At 42.5% G+C, this 15916-nt stretch overlaps 1 long non-coding RNA gene across 2 annotated transcripts; it reads left to right on the top strand.

The window, feature by feature from the left end:
* LOC110429656 lies at nucleotides 10815-15046 on the top strand. Of its 2 annotated transcripts, XR_002446766.1 has the most exons (3): nucleotides 10815-11978; nucleotides 12109-12266; nucleotides 12728-15046. It is a non-coding gene; the product is annotated as an uncharacterized LOC110429656 (long non-coding RNA). The 2 variants fall into 2 exon arrangements; XR_002446765.1 differs by having other exon boundaries at nucleotides 10815-12266.

Raw genomic sequence — 15916 nt, 5'->3', positions numbered from 1 at the left:
GTGAGTTTATCTCAGGACTTCCCAGGTCGATATTGAAAGTTTTCCTGCAGGGGTTAGTCCAACAAAATATCCAATATCTACTATAGCATACTATCGGCTCAAAGATCAACCTAGACACCATGTCTAATTTGATTTAGGAGGGAATTTTAACCTAAGCATCATGCTTAATTTAAAATCCTTTGGAAATAAGATCATCATTCCTAAACTAAGCACCATGCTTAATTAAGAGATAAATGAGACTACTCCAACCTAGACATATACTAAAGCAAATAAAGGTACCATGAGAGCATTTATAGAGATCTACTCAAGTGGAGATGAAGTAGTGTGATTAGTATTTAACAAATTGAGCATGTCTCAAAGGTAGGGACAACCAACATAGCAACATGGCAAAGGATGTTTTTATGTAAAGTACTCCCCCAAGCTTGAATTTTGCAAAATTCAAGTTTGGATGAATTTAATTCAATGTTGTATGATGATTGGTTGTACATACCTTGTGCTTGTCATTCATCCGATCTTCTTGCTCCAATCCTAGAAAGGTTAGTGACAAGAATACCCGAAGGAATATTTTTACAATTATCCTGATATGCTCAACGCACAAGGTAATGTTGCAAATAATTAAAAGTTTATGTTATGGTATGATCAGTGCTTATTTTAGGACGCTAAGCTTGTCCTTGGGAAACCATCAATTTATGTCAGTGAAGTGGTTTCCCCTCCAACGCTGACCTATATCAAGATCAACTCAACGAGATCTGCAAAATTTATTATAGACATATGCATCGACAACCGCCCTTTTAAAGTTTTTATGAATAGAAAGGAAGAGGGGGTTGGAGATCTCGAATGTGGTGATGTTGGAGAGACCAATGGATTGTGAAGATGTTGCATATGAGCATGGAGTAAGTGAAGTGGCTATGAAATAAATTCCATGATCATTAATGCTTAGAGTTATATCCATGTGGTATGGTGAAAATGATAAGGTGAGTGTGGTAAAAAAGGAAAAGAAAAAGGATACACGGGCGACTTGGTTCGAAACTAGCACAACTACCGTTCCCCGGCAACGGCGCCAGAAAGCTTGTTGGGTATTTTAAACGCAAACAGAAAAATCCGCAAGCGCACGGATACCGATGTAGCCTTCACCCGGGAGTATTCCAGAGTATCGATTTTCCACAGAGAACGTGAGTGTACTAATTAAGATCCAAGATCGCCCAAGGATAACTATATAATTATTTTTAGTGGGAAGAGAGGAAGTTTCCTGAGAGTTCTCTAGTTGATCTAACAATCAAGAATTACTTCAAGATTATCTATATCGGGACATCAGAGCACTAACCACAGAAAGAGATGAGAAGGGGGCTAGGAAGGTCTGACTACAGTCCTACAAACACCGATCCGAACGTGGTGGAATACGTCGACCGTTAGGGCTGTCACTACCCTAAGGCTACCACAACAATCCACAGGATTGGGTGCAATTCCAGATAATTGCAAGACTAAACACCACGTCTAATCTATTATTTACTACTCTAGCGTTATAAAGACTAGAGCACTTGATGCAAGTGGGAATCCAATAAATAACTTGAATGTAAATAAAAGTAATTAAAGAACTCAGGAATTATTAATTGAAGAACTTGGAGAACGATGAAGAACGAACCAGATGCTGCAAAAGTATAATGTTGAGGAAGATCCGACAGATCCGGCTCCTCCTCCGCTCTCCTCTTCTCTCTCCCTATTTTCTAGATTACAACTAGAACTAACTAGAACTAGAACTAGAAGAACTAGAACTAGAACTAGATGAACTAGAACTAGATCTAGATGAACTAGAGGTAGAACTAGAAGAACTAGAGGGATCCTCTCTACTTGGATGAAGAATTAAAACCCTAACTTTGATTCTGTAGAAGAGGTATGGTCTCCAAAGGCCAGGGGCCTTGCTTATATAGTCTTTTCAAATGAATCTAGGCCGTCGGATCAAACCGACATTAATCGCACGGTTTTCCTTGGTCCCTTAGGTCGGTGGAGCACGATCCGCGAAGTTGAAGCTGATTGGTTACTGTAGTTGGGTGGGCACCCAAGGGACTTGGGCGGGCGCCCTGCCCCCGGGCCCGATCGGCCTCCCGTTCGTTCCCGTGGCTTCTGGAGTCTTCTAGATGGTAGAAAATTGCGCGGCACGTTAATATGTCTATGTAAACCCGAAGTGTGGGTCTTTCTTTCATATTTCCTAATAACCCCTGCAGAAATAGACAAACACCAAAACTCATGGAATTCTGTCAGATAAAACCCTAAGTCTAGGTGTTGGTTCCATTTAGATCCTTTTCCATGATTAGTTGATGGTTAAATGTGAGCATTAAGGACCGTCAACACTGGTGCTTCACCCTGCGGCTCTTCCTGATCAGTGAAGAACTGATTCATAACACTTCTTCTGTACCTGTGCTTCTTGACGAGGAACCGTCTATGCCTCATGTACACCATCTTGTGAGATCCCTAGAGATAAGTGTAGCAGGTCTCGTCGATGCACACTACGCAGCCGGTCTTCCCTTTGATCTGTCCTGATAGTGAGAAGAGACCGGGGTAATCGGTGATGGTGACAATGATGATGGCTTTTAGGGTGAACTTCTCTTTGCGGGATGCATCAATCATCTCTACCCTAACATCAAATAACTCCTGCATTTCCTCCATCAACGGCTCTAGGAAGACATCGATATCGTTACCAGGCTGCTTCGGTCCTGAGATAAGCATGGTCAGCATAAGATACCTTCGCCTCTGACACAGATGGGAAGGTAGGTTGTAGACGGTGAGTACAACCAGTCAGGTGCTGTGCGAGCTGCTAAGCTCACCAAAAGGGTTCATCCTGTCAGTACTCAGCGTGAGCCGAACGTTCCTGGGATCCTTACCAAATTCCGGGTATGCCTTGTCAAAATCTTTCGACTGTTGGCCATCGGATGGGTGCCGCAGCATGCCATCATCCTTCTTGCGGTCAGCTGATGCATGCCAAGACATGAGCTTGGCATCCTCTGGGTTCCCGAATAGTGCACGCAAGCGGTCGGTCATAGGCAGGTACCACAACGATAGTGCTGGACTTTTCCTCCGCGTGTAACCCTCTTCTTCCTCATCCTGCTGAGACGAGATGCGATTGGCTGCGGCACTGCTATTCTTGGCCCCCTTCTTCCTCTTCGAACCACCCCGCAAGGCCACATCATCGTCTTCGTCCACACGACATCCAGCATTCCTCTTGTAGCGACTGGCGCCGCAGTGCGGATAGCTCGTCATATTCTCATACTCCTTGCCTCGATACAGGATGCAGTGGTTGGGGCAGGCATCAAACTTTCTAAGTTTCATCGCAACTGGACGAATCAACTTCTTCGCATGGTAGGTATTTGCGGGGACCTTGTTACCCGTCGGGTATGTGGTAGCAAGGTAACTTAACAGCTCATTGAAGCTAGTAACAGACCAGCCATGCCGGGCCTTCATCATCAACATGTGGAGGTTGAACCGGAGCACCGTACACTCCTTTGGACAATTACCGCCGTCCTTATATAGTGGATCAAGTGCAGCCTGCTTCATCTCCCTGAAATTTTCCAACCACTTCGGGGAGCCATACACAACGTCGTCTTCATCGATGTGGCTGACTAAACCCTCGATCACCTCGATATCCTCCGGTTCCTGCACGGTAGCCGTCTCGCCATCTGCAACACCATCTGCCATCTCCCCGAGTATATCCACCACCATGTAATCACGAGCACTATCATTGTTGCCACAGGTTGGCCCTGCAGTTGTTCGAGATGAGATGGGCGCTCTAGGTTATTGGTTCATGGTCGTCGACGTCAAGCTCAAACCAGATGCATCGCCACTGGGGTCCACTCTTTCACCGTGATGAGTCCAGACTGTGTAACCCTCCATGAAACCAAACCGAATCAAGTGAGACTGCACCGTACCGTCATTCTTGAAGGCTGTCAGGTTCTTGCAGTGAGAACATGGACATATGGTTGTCGTCCGCTTCGATCTCTCACGGTGAGCTTTCGCCGCAGCAATAAACTTCCTCACTTCGACAAGGTACCACAGGTCAAGCACCCGATTCATCCCATACATCCATTCCGACCTATCCATCTCGTGCCTGCGAACCGTTACACATCGAACAAAGAAGGTTTCATATGCATCCATTAAGAATCTAGACAAAAAACATAGCTTTCTCTCTCCTCCATGAAACTAGATCTAGATCTAGATCTACCTATATATAGACATAAAGGGATGCTCAAAAGTGAGAGAAAGAGGAGGGAAAGATGGGAGGGAGTCCCTATGTACCTCTTATGATGTCCTACTCCACCAAATCAAAGTTCTAAACCACAATTCAATTGTTTGGTCAAATTTTAGGGCAAAACCACTCCCCCCATGATTTGGAAGAGAGCAGCCGTGAGGAAGAAGAAGAGGGTTGGCTGGCTGCTATTTATACAGCCAACGAACTACCGAAGCGGGCTTCATAAAACGCCCGCTGCGGTTAATGTCAGTTAACCGAAGCGGGCGACGTAACATGCCCGCTACGGTAAAAGCATTAACCATAGCGGGCTGTTTACAATGCCCGCTTCGGTTAATACGATTAACCGCAGCGGGCTTTTTATAATGCCCGCTGCGGTTAATCATTTACCGCAGCAGGCGTTCCTGTGGCCGGGCCTATACGCGTGCGGTTGAATAACCGTGGCGGGCAAAAACTGTGCCCGCCACGGAGGTGGAAATGGTCTCGTTGCAGTTAATCAATCCTGTAGTAGTGTTTCCAAAGTTCTCTTGGTGTCATCGTCTTTTCTACATCAAACCCAGACCTTCCAGCTTGCAAGCTGATTCTTACTACAAAATGAGTAAGTTTAATAATACAATTTTCTCTTGGCCTCATTAGCTTTCCTACATCAAACCCCCCAAATGGTTGTGCTTGACTTCTTATGTTACACAGGACATTTCAGTATTTCCTACACCAAACTTGAAGTTGCTGTTTTTTCTTGCTTGGAATATTTTGGGTCAATAATTTGTTGCATCTCCACACTCTGTACTAAAAAATAGTGACATTGAAAAATATTTTTTTGTGCTCTTAATATATCTTTTGTCTCGACTATGGTGGCTTCCTGTGGTGGAACTTGCAGAAACTCAGCTCCCTCCAATACTAAATTAAAGATATAGCACAACTATTGGTGATGGAACAACTTCTTTGTGGATTTTTTTTCTGACATGCATTGGCTGCATGGGTTGATAATTCGTTTTTGCCAAATGATGTATATGAGGCTCATGAAAGTGTGCTCTTCTCTGCGGCACAACAGCTGTGAACATGTCCCCTCCTTCAGTGCCAAGGCCCAAATATTCAGTGCTTCATGTTCAATATCACAACAGGATCATGCATGGTATGCTTTCTTCCTATTTTGTTTTCCATGTTGCATCTTCCAGTTAAGGCAAGGACATCTTCAAATGAACATTCTAGGAATCACAGTGACATTTTTTATGTGTTTAACTAAAATTGATGTGCAAATGAAGCTCAGAATAAAAACGCATCACACGTCAGGCCTCTTCCCTAACAATTGAAGGTGCCCGGGATGAGCAAGACGAGCATGTTGTCTTTGTCTTCCTATAAGAGCTTTTGAACAAGTACATGCTACCTGAGGAGCATAGTGACTCACTTGTCGTTGAGGTTAGTTACATATGGAAATTGTATATATATATAAAGCTACTAAAACATGGATAACTCTTGATCATCTGGTAATATTTCTTTAACTTGTTAATGAATTTCTACAGGGACAGTTGAAGGATCAAGAGTGAATTGTTTGGGAGATTTGACAAACTAAAGTTGCTTCATGTTTGATCTCACTGTAGGATCATATGTCAGTGATTTGGAGATGAGCTGCGTGCATAAAGTGTTGTTCTTTTCACTCTGTAACTTCAAATGATTTCTCTTATACCATGTTCCCTGATAGACTCTACAAAGGCTTCTGTTTCACTTGTAACCTTGCCCTCATTCATAAAGTGCTAATATATCTAAATGCTTAATGTGGTTGAAAGCGGCGAGGTAGTAGATGGTTTTGTTATGCTGAAAAGAGCCCAGTCTCCTTCATTGAGCGTGTTTATTTATTATTTCATTTTAGGGCTGGGTGGGTTTATACGTATGTAGATGGTTTTTTTGCCTACCCAGTTATGAATCAATATAAATGGATTTCATAGGATTGTGTTGGGTGGGTTAGTTGGTTTTGGATGTTCAAGAGCAACTCTGCCGTGGACAGAGATGCCACCCTAGTCTTTATGGTCTACAACCCGGAGTCTCGGCTTCCACCTCGCGCAGCTGGTGCACTCCTGCTCCTCGCCATCGTGGCTGTACACGAGGTTGAGATGGGCAACAACTGTGGCAACACTGTGGAGATCGATTCCTCAGGATGCCATTCACGTTCTATGTCACTAGGTTACTCACACCGCTAATCAACATAATCTTCAAGATAAAGCCATGGCGTTAGCACGGGCATTATACTAGTAACATTATAAAAAAAACTCAGTTATTACCTCTACATATTTTCTGAAGATACACTTAACTAAACTATCCATGTTGTGCAGCTATGCATATTTTCTGAAGATATGCTGCACTAAACTATCCAATTTGTGTATTCTGAATTTTATGTAATCTGTATTCTCATAGTTACTATGTAAATCAAATTGATGGTTTTTGTAAAATTGAGTTCTCATTTTTTCGAAAGAAACTGTGGAGCAAAGCTCCCCATGTTGCAAATATATAAAGTAAAAACACAAGAGCCAAGTATAGGGGTGTTAGCTAGGCGCTAACCAAAAGGGAAAGAAGGAAAAAGAAGAAGGAAGAAAGACTCACCTATGGAACCTACCTAGGCAGAGGTGAGGGGGATTGGCTGAGGCCAACTAGCAAGAACAACTATTACAAAGAGTTTGACCAACTCAAAATTACGTCGTGTAAATTTGGAGGTATTCTATACAGGTGAAGCTTAACTTCATCTCTGAATCTTCTTTTCCAGGTCGCCATTGATGGGGGCTTATGCTGAAATATATAATCATTTCTTTCCTTCCCTATGCACCATGATGTGATCATGAAAAGATCCATAAACATAGGACCAGAGAAGTTTTGTTTCTGATGGATCAGCAATTGTTCTAGGTCACACTGCATATCCCATTGAATCCCTATAGCAAACCACCTGGATTGGCTAGATGAGCACTCAAAAAACAAGTGATGCAAAGTTTCATCAATGTTCTGCTTGACACATAACACATTGATACCCTTCTTAGCCTATCACTGAGCAATAACCAAGTGAAAAATTTTATCCTAGGCATACACTTACTCTGCCAAATCCACTTATATGGTCTAGGTGGGACTATGCTTTCAAAATGCTTTTGGTAAAACTTGCTTGATCTATATGTGGGTGACTTCCATTTGTAAATCCAGATGTCGTCCATGTCAGATTCAGACCTAAAAAACTCTAATTCTTCTTGATATGATAGAAATTCATTATAGGCCACCATGGACATTGGAAGTCTAAAAATGTTTAAGCAACTTGTGGCAGCTAAGCATGATTGTAAGGACATGTGTCTAGCTTTAGCATATGAGTATAGATTTGGGTACTTCTCTGCTAAAGGTGCTTGCATCAAATTATCCTCCCATAAGCTAACTGTATCTCCTTTTGCTGGCAAACAATGGGCAATCCCTCTGAATTGGGGTGCCAATTTTAAAATATCCTTCCACCAGAAAGACCCTCTGGCTGATGTCAGATGAGGTACTCTATGGTGATGATAATGTGCATTCCAGATAAGTTGTACCTAGGGCACTTGTACCTTGTTATAAAATTTATGCAAGTGCTTCAGTAGTAGGGCATTATTTTGTAGCTCTAAATTTTTAATTCCCAGACCACCTTTGCTTTTTGGCACCATCACCATCTCCCATGCTGCCAAATTATATCCTTTTGCATTGATATCTGAACCTCTCCATAAGAAGTTTTTTTGAATTTGTCAATTGATTCAATAACCTTTTTTGGCAACTTGAGTGTACACATATAATAAGTTGGGATTGAAGAGATGACTGAATTAATGAGTTGCAGCCTGCCTACATAATTTAGATACATGGAGCTAGCCGAAAGTTTCCTTTCTATTCTGCATACTAGAGGTGCAAAATCTTTAACTAATTGTTTGGTGGTGCCTAGAGGGATTCTGATATAAGTGAAAGGTAATTTCCCTTCTATGCATCCAAAAGCTTCAGTTAGGAAAGGTACCTTATGAGCAGGGACATTGATTGGGATCAAGCAAGATTTATGAAAATTTACTTCCAGACCAGTAGCTGCAGCAAAACTATGAAGGATTTCTTTCAGGCTAGAAATTTGGCTTGCATCTGCTTGCATAAATAATAATGTATCGTCTACATATTGGACTATTGGGAAGTGATCCACATCTCTATTTGGAATTGGCAATGCAAAAAGGCCTTGCTGGTAGGAGTTGTTTACTATGCTCTACAAAAGGTCAGCTATCAATATAAAGAGTAATGGTGACAATGGATCCCCCTATTTAACTCCTCTCTTACAACGAAAATCTTTGCCTAAGACTCCATTTAGTAGGACACAAGATGTTGCAGATTCTAAAATTTGCTTAACCCAAATGCACCACCTGTCAGGGAATCCTTTTGCTCTCAGGATATTCAGAATTGCATTGTGCTCCACCATATCAAAAGCTTTCTCAAAATCATTTTTTAGAATAATAATTTCCTTCTTAGATGAATGGGCATTGATGTAAATATTCAAAGCCCCAACCCAAGCAATCTTGAATGGTTCTACCTTGAATGAACCCATACTGATTCCTATGAATGACCTATGGAATCACTAACTGTAGTCTGTTGAAGTGTTCCAAATTCAACGTGATGCTTTCTCTATGAATAACATATGTGCGTGAAGGAATTGCATGCACATTGTATGGCTATGGTTGGCAAAAGAAATGTGGTTGCATGACATTCGCAAGGTCATGGTCTTCAAGAGAGATGCGTGATCTTCGTCACACTCCTTGCGCACAGCCATGGAGTAATATTGTTGGATGGCATGCATAGGCTATGAATAGTCATTTGCTCAGAATAGAGTTCCACCAAGATGACAATATATTTCATTCTCTTGTGAGAAGAGTTGCTGGCTGGCGCCCGTGGTTTTTCCCCTTCGCATTGGACGGGTTTTCCACGTAAATCATGTGTCTCCGCTGTGATTGATTTTGTTTACTTCATATTTCTATACACCGATTCTAACAAGTGGTACCGGAGCTTTGGTTGCTATTAGGGTTCATGTCGACGTCGATGAAGTTCGGTCTTCCACTGTTGAACTACGACATGCGGTTCTCGCTATGGCAAGTCAAGATGCGGGGGATTCTGGCGCAAACTCATGACTATGATGAGGCGCTGGATAATTTTGGCAAGAGGAAGGCCGAGTGGACTCCTGAGGAGACCCGCAAGGATCAGAAGGCGCTCGCACTAATCCAGCTATATCTTCATAATGATATTTTGCAGGAGTGTTTGAAGGAGAAAACTTCTGCAGAACTATGGCTGAAACTGGAATCGATCTGTATGTCCAAGGATCTAACCAGTAAGATGCAGATGAAGATGAAGTTGTTCACTCTAAAGATGAAGGAGGAGGATTCGGTGATGACCCACATCGCTGAATTCAAGAAGATCGTGGCTGATCTAGTGTCGATGGAGGTGAAGTATGATGATGAGGACTTAGGTCTTTTACTTCTATGTTCATTGCCAAATTCGTATGCAAATTTCTGTGACACCATACTTTTAAGCCGTGATGAACTAACCCTAAAGGAAGTTTATGAGGCTCTCCAGTCTAGGGAGAAGATGAAAGGCATGGTGCAGTATGACGGGTCGTCGTCCTCCAAGGGCGAAGCTTTGCATGTGAGAGGCAGATCTGAGCATAGATACTCCAATGACAGTTGTGACAAGAGCTACGATGGAAGAGGCCGTTCAAAGTCCAAGCCGCCTGGTAATAAAAAATTCTGTGTTTACTACAAGTTAAAAAATCATAATGTTGAGGACTGTAGAAAACTAAAGAATAAGGAGAAGAAAAACAACAAGTCAGCTGGTAAGGTCTCTGTTGCTGCTGTTGCTGCTTCTGATGATGATTTTGGAGATTGTCTGGTAGTATTTGCTGGTTGTGTTGCAAGTCATGATGAATGGATTCTTGATTCCGCATGTTCATTTCATATTTGCACTAACAGAAATTGGTTTAGTTCATATGAGCCTGTGCAGAAAGGGAATGTTGTGCAGATGAGAGATGATAACCCATGTGAGGATCAGTTCAGATCAAGACTGATGATGACATGACACGCACACTGAAGAATGTCAGGTATATTCCAGGGATGTCTAGAAATCTTATCTCATTCAGCACGCTAGATGCAGAAGGTTACAAATATTCCGGTTGAAATGGCGTTATAAAAGTATCTAAAGGTTCTCTTGTTTGCCTAAAAGGTGATCTGAATTCTGCACATTTACATGTCCTTAGAGGGTGTACTTTACCTGGTTCTGATTCTATTGCTTCCGCTGTTACTAATGATGAACCTAGTAAGACTAACCTTTGGCATATGCGTTTGGGACATATGAGTAAACTTGGTATGGCAGAATTGGTGAAGAGAAACTTGTTGAAGGGCTGCACTCCAAGTAACATGAAGTTTTGTGAGCATTGTATTTTCGGGAAGCATAAAAGGGTACACTTTAACACTTCGGTTCACACCACAAAAGGTACTCTTGATTATGTTCATACTGATTTGTGGGATCCTTCTAAGAAGCCCTCACTTGGTGGTGCTCGTTACATGGTTACAATTATTGATGATTACTCTAGAAGGGTTTAGCCTTATTTTTTGAAACATAAAGATGATACTTTTGATACTTTTAAGAACTGGAAAGTAATGATAGAAAGGCAAACTGAAAGGAAGGTAAAATTGCTTCGTACTGATAATGGTGGAGAATTTTGTTCGCATGCCTTTAATGATTATTGCAGACAGGAAGGTATTGTTCGGCATCACACCATACCCCATACTCCACAACAGAATTGCGTGGCTGAACGTATGAACAGAACCATCATATCCAAGGCCCGTTGCATGCTGTCTAATGCCACGATGAGCAAGCAGTTTTGGGCTGAAGCTGCAAATACTGCCTGTTACTTGATAAACAGGTCGCCTTCTATTCCACTTAATAAGAAAACTCCTATTGAGGTATGGTCTAGTACACCTGCAGATTATTCACAGTTGAAAGTTTTTGGATGCACTGCTTATGCTCATGTTGATAATAGAAAATTAGAGCCTAGAGCTGTTAAGTGTCTTTTTCTTGGTTATAGCTCGGGAGTCAAGGGTTATAAACTGTGGAATCCTGATACAGGAAAGACTTTTATGAGCAGAAGTGTTGTTTTCAACAAATCTGTGATGTTTACTGACAGTTTGCCCTCAGATCATGTTCCAGAAACAGAGCTGCAGTGTATGCGCATGCAGGTGGAGCATGTTGATGATGATATACACATGCAGGTGGAGCATGTTGATGATGATACAGGTGTGCAGGTGGAGCCTATTGATGAGCATGATGACCATGGTAATGATGTTGCTGATGATGATGCTCATGATGATGTTCAGCAAACTCCTCCTATTTTGCAGCAAGAGGAGGATTTACCTATTGCTCAACGCAAGTAAAAAAGGACAGTTGTACCTCCCAAACATCTCATTGAAGAATGTAATTTGTCTTACTATGCTTTGAGTTGTGATGAACAGGTGGAGAATGTTCATGAGCCAGCAACCTACAAAGAGGCTGTTCGTTGTGGTGATAGTGAGAATTGGATTTTTGCTATGCATGAGGAGATGCAGTCTCTTGAGAAGAACAGTACATGGGAGGTAGTACCTTTGCCTAAGAAAAAGAAGACCATCAACTGCAAATGGATCTTCAAGAGAAAGGAGGGTTTATCTCCAAGTGAGCCTCCAAAGTACAAGGCAAGGTTAGTAGCCAAAGGATATAGTCAAATTCCGGGTGTTGACTATAATGATGTATTCTCTCTAGTGGTAAAACATAGTTCAATTCATACTTTCCTAAGTATTGTTGCTTCACATGATCTTGAGCTTGAGCAGTTAGATGTGAAGACTGCGTTTTTGCATGGAGAGCTTGAGGAGGACATATACATGGACCAACCGGAAGGGTTCATAGTGCCTGGCAAGGAGAAATATGTATGCAAGTTGAAGCGATCCTTGTATGGTTTGAAACAGTCCCCTCGTCAGTGGAACAAGAGGTTTGATTCATTTATGTTGTCACACAGTTTTAAAAGATCTAAATATGATAGCTGTGTATACATCAAGCATGTTAATGGATCACCTATATATTTGTTGTTATATGTTGATGATATGTTGATTGCTGCCAAGAGTAAGATTGAAATCACTAAGTTAAAGAAGTTATTGAGTAGTGAGTTTGATATGAAAGATCTTGGTAGTGCTAAGAAAATTCTTGGTATGGAAATTAGTAGAGACAGAAAATCTGGTTTGCTATTTCTAAGTCAACAAAATTATATCAAGAAAGTTCTTCAGTGTTTCAACAAGCAGAATGCTAAGGCTGTTAATACCCCTATTGCACCTCACTTTAAGTTGTCAGCTGCTCAGTGTCCTAGTACAGATGTAGAGACTAATTACATGTCAAGGGCTCCTTATTCTAGTGCTGTTGGGTCTTTGATGTATGCCATGGTTTGCTCTCGTCCAGATTTATCATATGCTATGAGTCTTGTTAGCAGATATATGTCTAATCCTGGTAAAGAACATTGGAGGGCAGTTCAGTGGATTTTCAGGTACCTCAGAGGCACAGCAGATTCCAGTATGAAGTTTGGAAGAACTGATAAGGGTTTCATTGGTTATGTGGATTCAGATTATGCTGCTGATCTGGACAGGCGAAGATCACTTACAGGTTATGTGTTTACTGTTGGCAGTTGTGCTGTGAGTTGGAGGCCTACTTTACAGTCTGTTGTTGCTTTGTCTACTACTGAAGCAGAATATATGGCTATTTGTGAAGCGTGCAAAGAATTAATTTGGCTAAAAGGTTTGTACGCTGAACTGTGTGGAGTTGAATCTTGCATAAGTTTGAATTGTGATAGTCAAAGTGCAATTTACCTCACTAAAGATTAGATGTTCCATGAGAGAACTAAGCACATAGATATCAACTATCATTTTGTGCATGATGTGATTGAAGAAGGTAAGCTGAAGGTATGCAAGATCAGTACTCATGACAATCCTGCTGATATGATGACTAAACCTGTCCCTGTTGCTAAGTTTGAGCTATGCTCAAGCTTAGTTGGTTTAGTGGATTAGCCTAAGAGGCTATTTGGCGCCAGGAATATTTTTCTCTATTATGTTCAAGATGAAGGTGTTGATTTATGATACAAGATGAATTTGTCTCAAGGTGGAGTTTGTTGAAGTGTTCCAAATTCAACGTGATGCTTTCTCTATGAATAGCATATGTGCGTGAAGGAATTGCATGCACATTGTATGGCTATGGTTGGCAAAAGAAATGTGGTTGCATGACATTCGCAAGGTCATGGTCTTCAAGAGAGATGCGTGATCTTCGTCACACTCCTTGCGCACAGCCATGGAGTAATATTGTTGGATGGCATGCATAGGCTATGAATAGTCATTTGCTCAGAATAGAGTTCCACCAAGATGACAATATATTTCATTCTCTTGTAAGCCACCGTATGGTGTTGTAATTTGTAACCCGACACTTGAAAATAGTGAGAAGAGTTGCTGGCTGGCGCCCGTGGTTTTTCCCCTTCGCATTGGAGGGGTTTTCCACGTAAATCGTGTGTCTCCACTGCGATTGATTTCGTTTACTTCATATTTCTATACGCCGATTCTAACATAGTCTATTTGCTAGGATTTTTGTGAGGAATTTCATACTTGAGTTGAGTAGGGATATTGGTCTGAAATCACTGACTTTATCTAGATTTGACTTTTTTGGCACTAAGGTAATATAGTAGTAGTTGATACTCTTTAGGTCAGCTATATGCTCATAAAAACCTGTACACAATCTGTAGATATCAGGCCTTATCAGATTCCAACATTTCTTGAAAAGATATCCATTAAATCCATCAGGGCCAGGTGCCTTATCTACTGGGAGGTCCTTTAGAACTACATTTATTTCTTGTTCAGTGAAAGGAGTAACCAGTTCCTCTAGATTATATTGCTGCATGATCTGATTCAAAGCAAGTCATGTTTGGGATTACTCACACACCCATTCTATTTTTGAATTCCTGCCAAAAGAGTGCTGCCTTTTCATATGATCTGTCACAATTCTACCATCATCTGCAGAGATTTGAGAGATGACATTAAATCTGAATCTTTCGGTTGCCCTGGCGTGAATTTTTTTTTGTGTTTTCATCCCCTAGCTTAACAAGATTTTTTGTATATCTCTGCTTCCAATAAATTTGCTGGTAATGAAGTAATTTCCTTAGTTGTCCCTGAATAATAGTTCTGAAGTTTCTTTCAGCAATACATAGGTGTCTGAGGTCTTCCACACCATCCATGAATTCTATGACCAAATTGCAGTGTTTTATCAGAATGGCTAGGCCTGACCTGTTGTTTTTCCAAGTCTTTAGGGAAGCTCTCAAAGCTTTAAACTTAGTAGATACATTTCTGGCTGCATTCGTATGTGAACATGATGCCCAAGCAATAGTAGCTATCTCTATAAAAGATGGTATATTTGTCCAATAGTTTTCATGTTATCGTCGGTCAGCAGTACCACCGAAGCAACCGGACGAGTGGCTAGCAACGCCACATCGGGATCAGGTCGACATGCGCGCCATTCCTTTTCAGGATCAACTATTTTGAGTCAGTGGAATAATGAGTGGAGTTTATATCTCTAAGACCAGCTGCATGTTCTAGAGTAATTTGTGGAGTCTATATTCCTAAGATTAGCTGCATGTTCGTAGAGTAATTTGTGGAGTCTGTATTCCTAAAATTAGCTGCATACTTGTAATTTGCCTGTAAGCCAGAACGTTTGCGTATTGAGAAGGCAGCCTGGGTTTGTGTCTTCTCGATACCCTTGGGCGCCCAGCGTCCGTATCTCTCTCTCATCTCCTGTTCTGCCATAGCACCGGCCACGACATCTCGCCGCCGCCAACGCCAACACCAGTCTCTCCACTCTTCCCCGTACTTCCTACGCAGCAAGGCCAAGCGCCATACCAACTTGGTACCAGAGACTGTATCGATCATGGACGCCTCACTCACCTCCACCAACACTGCCGCGCCGCCCATCCCGCCCACCACAACCACCGCCGCATCGACCGAGGCATCCCTGTCTCTGGTCACCAGCAGTGGAGCGTTGGCAAACACAACGCCACCGCCATCCCTGAACTCTATCGCCGAAGCGCTCGCAAACATCCAGCTCCAATTGACCACCATGAACAACAACATCGCGGATCAGGGCGCCCAATTGTCGATGATCGATGGCAAACCCGCGTTCCCGCGGTTTGGCATGCCAGGCTTCGGCGGCATTCCGGCGCTACCCGAGGACTCCACACCCGTCATCACGGAGGTCACGTCGGGCGTCGCGAGCGCACACACCGCTGCATCACCCGCCCTACCACAGCACACCGCGCATCTGCCCAATCCACAACCAGCGCCAGCCCCATCTCTTCCACCAACTGGCGTACCCATCACCTAGATCAATTTTCCCTGCTCTCCATCACCCATCTCGTCGTTCGGCTCGGTGTCTCAGCCGATGCCCCACCCAACCTCATCCCATATGCCACCACTGCACCCATACACTCCACCACCAGAATGGGAAACCTCCCTCGCACCAAAATACCACAAAATTAGCTTTGAAACCTATGATGGCATGGCGGACCCGCTCGGGTGGCTTAACAAGTGCGAGCAGTTCTTCCGCGACCAACTCACGCGG

Source organism: Sorghum bicolor, chromosome 8 (genome assembly GCF_000003195.3).
Source record: "Sorghum bicolor cultivar BTx623 chromosome 8, Sorghum_bicolor_NCBIv3, whole genome shotgun sequence".
Lineage (NCBI taxonomy): Eukaryota > Viridiplantae > Streptophyta > Magnoliopsida > Poales > Poaceae > Sorghum > Sorghum bicolor.
The sequence above is the reverse complement of the archived record's forward strand: the minus strand, read 5'-3'. Positions and strand labels throughout refer to the sequence as shown.